Consider the following 6,076-nt stretch of genomic DNA (forward strand, 5'->3'; position numbering starts at 1 on the left):
AAGATGTGTTTTTTGTTTATGTGAGCTGTCTTGAAAAAAGATGGCCGTCATGTAAATTATAAAGGCTGCTTAGAACTCGTAGTTACAGATTCAGATCAAATTTGCAGTCATATGATGAGTGGAAAGGAGATCCTAGCCTATCATTTCTTGCAACAAGATGGATGTTTAAGATATTTCAAGAAATAAGTCTTAAAGTACGACATTTTTAACAGTGACTTAACTTTCTGACCAATCCGATATGTCCACTTCCAGTTCACTCAGTGTTTCAAAACACTTACAGGAAATGAAATCCAACGTTGGTGTACGAGAAACATGAAAAAGAGGGAGGGCTTCAATGCTGCACACACCAAAAATAAGGGGCGCAGAATCTGTACATTTCGCCTTTGATTTCAAATAGATGTCAAAAGCTATTAAGACCACTGTGAACTTTCTGGATGCACTCTTCTCTCGTAGCACGTTTAGGAGGTGACGAACACAACAGGGAAAACTTTGTTTACCTTCAAAGCTCCATTTCTAGCTCTACTAACAGTTCTTTCAATGGAATTCCGACATAGTAATAATGGACGACATTTTTTGTCTTGGGAAAAAACAAAGTTAACATTTCTTCCACACCTCTGATAAGGAAGGAAGAGGGGTTCCGAATATCATAGTCTTAACGGGAAATTTTTTTCGACCGCCTAGTGTAGCGATAAGACTATAGAAAACTCTGTCATTGCCAGGAATGTCGGTGATTTGTTATCTGAAGCGACAAATCTCCTTTTGACTGTTTTGGGGCGAACGTGATCGGAAAGTCTGAGGACAGTGCGATGAAATGACAACGCAAGCTGCATCTCAGAAGATGAAAACATTAAATAAGATTCATGGGACAAAAAAATACGTTTTCTTTCCAAGCCTTTGAAGCGTATTTCATGGATCTTATAAAGGTGGTGAAGAAGATAGTGGAAGCAGCAAAGAGCATATGTCTAGGTTTCATTTCAGGATATTGGAAATTTAATGATCATATGGTATACAGTAATTGTACAACAGGAAACCTGCCACCAGGATAATTAGGAAGCAAGAACAGTAAAAGAAATTCAAACACACAAAAGAGCACCGTAGACGAAGTTATCTCATGTATAATAGAATAAAAAGTGAGAAAACCTGGTAAGAAAAACTGGCACAGTTTAAAAGATGATATCAGCAATCTTCGTCTGGTCTAAAATCACCACCCACTCGTCCATGGCCAGCAACTTTTATGCTAGCCATGGACGAGACACATTTATGGTTTATGTAATGACGAACTGGAAGGTACTATTCCTGGAAGGGTTGCAGATTCCCTCCATGAATTATATAATTGTGGTATAATTTTATAAAATGCATGAACTACACTCAGTACTCACTGAATCGTGACCACCCCCATCCATAATGGACTATTCCGCATAACTCAGAGTACAAAACATCGAACAGCTTCCTACGCTGAAGCAGTGGTAATTTGCATCTGGTCGTGCAAGTCAAAGTGATAAAGTAGCCGCTATGGGACGTTGTAAAGACATCGCGGAGTTTAAAAAGGGAAAGAGAGTTTCCATGTCGGAAACGGCATGTCTTGTCGGTTGCTCATGGCCCACTGTGATTAAGATGTACAAAGATGGTCAGCCAAGGATACAGTGCGTTGTACGGGCTCAACGACAGGTCACTGTGAGACAGTTGACGTCGCATTGCAATATGGGGAATATGCAAGAAAAATATCCCAAATGACGATGCGCCACATACTCAGACGAATGGAGTTTTGCAGCAGACGACCCAAGAGACACCTTCTCCTCATCATAGATCATCGTCGACGGCGAATGCTGTGGTGTCAACAACATGCTGGTTACACACTGGACGACTGGAAATGAGTGTGCTGGTCGGATGAGTCCAAATACCTGATACAACACGCCGACGGACGCCTTCGTGCATGACGCAAGCAACACGAGTCCATGGCCCTATAGTGCACGTGGCGATGGTTGCGCAATACGAAGCTATTTTTCTGGTAACAACTGGGACTACCCGTGGTGCATGTGGACCAACGTTTCACTGGCTCCACCGGCAGCTCTTAGTCGACTATGAGCACCGTGTCATGTTGCATTTTCCCGGACAGAAGCAGGATCTTTCAAAACGATAATGCGCCTTGTCATCGGGCTTGCACTGCGCACGAGTAGTTCGAAGAACACAGTGAAGATCCATCATCCATCTTGATTCGATTACCTCAATCCAACTGAACACCTGTCGGATGTTTTATAATGGAAATGAGGCTAATGGACACGCAACCGTCATCTATTCCAACACTGTGGAAAGACTTGCAGGCAGCATGGCTGCATATCCTTACAGATGACATATAGTTGTTCATTCAACGCCTAGATGAATAGCAACTGTTATCCATGCGGGCGGTGGATCAACACTGTATTAGGTTGGTGACCACAATTCAGTGATCACACTCAGTATATATAATGGTGGTATACTTTTATGAAATGCATATTTATATAGTTTTAAAAATATATCGCAGTCTGCAGATGTCTAAGAGAAAAGTTGATTATATTCATTCTTATTTAAGTGCTGTCAGTTACATTTTGTTTTAATAAATATTTCGAATTCTCTTTGTTGTTTCGAAAATTCATGCTTTATCATAGATCTCTGTCAAAACACTCTGTGAAATAGTTCCTAAATATTTTAAAATGGCTGATCATCACATATTTTATTTTAATTTCTTTCAATTGTGGTTTAGAAATACCGAGATAAATTTCTTTAACGAACAGCCACAACAACACCGAAAGATGTACTTCGTAGGAAGCTTTTTAAAAAAAGAATTTTAAAATCAAAGAGTTGTTGTGATTATTAATAAAATGTATATTCAAAATTCTTAGAAAAATTTATTTTTCACAATGTGGTCTTATGAAAGTCGTTGACTGTTATTTATGAATATATTTATTTGCTCACTTTTAAAGAATACTACGAGTGCATCGTATATTTCCATTCTTTTGATAGATAATATATATTCTTAAGACATAAAGTCCCATTTCAATGATGTGTACACATTTATAAATTCTGCAGAATTCTTCTGAATAAATGCTTTTGACAGTCCAAAACCAGAATTCTCTAACAAAGCCACAAAAATAAGAATCGCGAAGTTTATCTAATAATTTATCTTTAACTGCTAACAACAAAAGTTACAGTGCCTCTGTTTAATTTTTTGGAGGCGCACATAAGTCAAAGGACGCAATGATATAATGAAGAGAAAACTGAGCAGCTTATATCTCATTAGATATTTTGTTTCAGAGCTCTGTGAAAGGTTGTAGATTAAACCAAACCACATTTCATTGGCTATAAGAAGGACGAGTTTAAAAATGGCTGAATTAATTTGCTTTTAATACACACACTGGCCAAAAAAAAACACGAATCTTTGTATTAAGACAGTCACAGACAGAAGAAATGGCTGTTGGTCTGCAGTAATCTGAAGCCAGAATGGTGGAAATGTATGATCTATCAGACTTTGAAAATGGTCTTCTCTTGGGTGCACGTTTAGAAGGGGCCACGATTCAAGAAACGAAAGATTGGTTTCTCAAAAGCATCCATCTCAAAGATTTTAATGACTGCAAAGCAAGCTGTTCTTCCACATTTCAAAAGCAATAAATATGGCAGAAAAACAATACTTCAAGAGCAAAGCCGTCGTATTCTAAGGAAGACTATATACGAAAGAATAGAGCATCCAGTGTGCAGCAAAAAACATCTGAATTTAACCAAGTCCAGAACTGCCCTATTTCAGCTCAGGGAATTGAAGAAATTGGGTATTAGCAGTCGCCTGCCTATTGGGAACCACTTGTTTCAGAGAGAAACAGAAATATCCGCTTTCAGGGGTGTCGAGAACGTTGTGATTGAACAGCGGAACAATGGAAGAAAGTGGTGTGGTTAGATGAACAACGATACACTCTTGTTCCGATGGCAAGGTCCCCAAGAAGCGATGGACCTGCTTGACTTGTTAAGACAACCCGAGCACCTGAAGGTGGCATCATGGTATGGGAAATGTTTTGTTGGCACGAACTGGGTCCATTGATACCGGTGGAAGGTTGAATGTCATCCAGAAAGTACCTGAATTTTGTATTAGATCTACTGCACCCTGCAAAGTTACACTTTTATCCCGAAGGTGATGGCCACTTTATGGATGACAATGCTATAGCGCGTCGTGCCGGAATCGTGTGGAAATCAAGGTAGATGTATTCCACCATCCTTATTCCCTCCCATTCATTTAATCTCAGTCCTATTGAGAATGTGTGGGAGATGCTGGAGAGAGATATTCAGCAACGAAGACCTCTTCTTTCAACTTCTCTGCAGCTATACTATATTTTGCTGGAAGAATGGTTACAATTAGACCAAAAAAAAACGCTAAAACACCTTATAGAATCCATGCCGCGCTACATACTTGATGTTATTCGAAACAAAATTTCATATTGAATAAAGGTTCGTGTTTTTTTTCCCAGTTTATGCGAATCAAATAAGTTAATTAGAAAGTTTAAGAAAGCGAACTACAATTTTAATGTCCAAATATTTTTAGAAAGAAAAAAACCTTTATGGTTAGATTATTTGTTTTTGTAAAAGATCCTGTCCATATTTAAACTTTTATTTAAAAATAAATCGAATTAATTAAAATAAAATACCAAAGGAAATAAATATACTTCGATTCCCAGATAATAACAATAAAATACCGTATTTACTCGCATACTTTTATTCTCTATAGTATGGAATCAGTGGAAGCCAAAAACAAAAGAGTAACAAACCTGTTTATGGTGATCTCAAAAATGAAAAGTAGATGCCCCTTCAAATTCGTATTAAAGCAACCTAAGAAGCTTGCATTAGCATCAGAAAAGATCAGATTCCCATAAATATTTGGAATTTGTCTTGTACGTTTTTGCCTGTTTACTTCTGACTTATAAGTTGTGACTATTGTCATGGTATTTGTTTTACATACGTCTGGAGAAACCCAATTTTTCCGCTGCTTTGAAACATAGCCGACCATCAAACGATCTTTGAGATAGGCCATGTGTCCCAGCATCTCCGCCATATGGTTCTTTTTATCTTCTTCTCATCGCATAGAATTCCTTTATCATTCTTTCCATCCGTCCCTGCGATCTCTCACTGCGAAAGTCCTTATTTCTCATTATTTACTGATACTACTCCCGTCTCCTTTCTGCATTGCCTACAATGCCATAAAACCGGCTCGGATATGTTTTATTGGTCGGTCTAATAAGATTGTCACTGGTCAATGTATACTTCACTTCAGATCCTCTCCACGGATCGTCTTTTATCTCTCTTTTTTTATGGTTATTTTTGTCCTTCTTTCGTTCCAGTGGCTTTCATCCAATGGCATTTAATCTTCATATTTCCTCTGAAGACAGAGTATTTGTAACTTGCTGATTTGTAGTTCACCAAATGGGACAATCGAAGGGTCATGTTATAGCGCAGTCGACACTTTTGTTATCCTTTAAGGAAGTCGAAGGAGTGAGATATTTTTCTGGTAAACTAGTTGGTTAATTTCTTTTACTTTGAAGTCTTCTGCCACTTACATGAAATAGAAAATACCATTATTGTTGTTGTTGAAGAATTACTCTTCATTCGGCGCCGGTTTTCAACCGGGTACTCCACCATTATGTTCTGCTTAATGATTCTGCGCAATGCAGTATTTTTTGACATGTAGCTTGACATATTTTGTTACTATTGGCTCTCAACGATGGGAATAACACCATTTTACTGAAATAATAGTCTGATTTCTGGAAATATGTGGGGTATAAGCAAGAAATATGCGAATATGTACTTCAGAAGGAATTCTGATGCATAATAAATATTTTATTAAATTAAAATAAATTTGAAATTGCAATTTTATGGATGTCTGGTAAATTCTTGAAATTGCAGATCAATACTGTTCTCAAACAGATAAATTTCAACCGGAATGAAAAGCAAAACTTAACAGATGGTTTTAAAAACGAATCTGATAATGGAATTCAGATGTTGTGTATAAGGAAAATTGTTTGTTTATTCTAGTTAAATATAAAATGCGCAAATGGGAAAA

The sequence above is a fragment of the Mastigoproctus giganteus genome, chromosome 13, assembly GCF_048544385.1.
Source record: "Mastigoproctus giganteus isolate SK-2022 chromosome 13, ASM4854438v1, whole genome shotgun sequence".
Lineage (NCBI taxonomy): Eukaryota > Metazoa > Arthropoda > Arachnida > Uropygi > Thelyphonidae > Mastigoproctus > Mastigoproctus giganteus.